This window comes from Puntigrus tetrazona, chromosome 3, assembly GCF_018831695.1.
Source record: "Puntigrus tetrazona isolate hp1 chromosome 3, ASM1883169v1, whole genome shotgun sequence".
Taxonomy (NCBI): Eukaryota; Metazoa; Chordata; class Actinopteri; order Cypriniformes; family Cyprinidae; genus Puntigrus; species Puntigrus tetrazona.
This window is the reverse complement of record NC_056701.1, coordinates 7,967,990-7,969,062: the sequence shown is the minus strand read 5'-3', so window position 1 is coordinate 7,969,062 and position 1,073 is coordinate 7,967,990.

Genomic DNA, 1,073 nt, shown 5'->3' with positions numbered 1-1,073 from the left:
AAATATAGATTAAATCTCCATCACAACGTTTTGCAAATGTAATTATTGTACTTATATTTCAACATTGACAGAGCTTTCCTGTTCCTCTAAGCAAGGAACAGACCCTCTTATGACCGGCTGTTGTAATTTTAAACCCCATCACCTCCTCTGACATAAACCTATTGTTTTCCCACTCATAATATAGTGGAAGTGGTATAGTCATATACTTAAACATTTGATGATTTACATGGGTAAAGGTTTTGACTTAAATAACTGCAATGGGAAAACATAGTATACTTTAGTTTTTCCAGGTGGTTGGGCAGCTTCAGTCCTGAATCTCCTGGGTTATTGTGGCTCAGATCCAGCTCTCTCAGGTGTGATGGGCTTGAACACAGAGCTGATGCCAGAACATCAAAACCTCCTTTTTTAACTTCACAGCCCGACAATCTACAAAAACAATGTGTCAATGTTAGTTTGCTTACTTTTTAAAGATTTTATTTAGATAATTTGAGTTGTAGCAGCATGAATGTGTGATTTTTAAAAAAATTTCAATAGTCAAAACATCAAATTTTTCTAAAGGCAGGGTGTACACGAATGCAGATGGTCAACATATGCACTCTACAGAGCCTCATCTTTGTCCATCATCTGCTCTGTTAAAAATGCCTTTGCACTCTTTTAAACTATACTTACCATATAAGACTGGGCCTTACTGTTTGATTATTAAATAGCAAGTGGCTAATGTGCTGTATGTTTCAAAGTGAAGTATGGCCCTGTGATAAATTGCTTAATTTCATGCAGCAAAATCTTCTCCCTCTGTGCCTGTATTTGGTTATGTTGCTGGTCTCATTATTAGTTAATCACCTTCATTGTGTTCACCTGTCTTCTGGTCCTTATCTGCCCTATATCAATTCCTGTTTGTTGGTTATTGCTTGTTACCCTGTGTGTGTTTAATCTTTGGATGTTTATTAAATGGATTATTCTCTTCACCCTTTCGTTGTGAGCCTTGTGTATATGCACAGCACAGTGTCCATGAAACTTGCTGTGTAAAACAAAATGTATATCATTTTTATAATATTTAATATTTTATAATATAT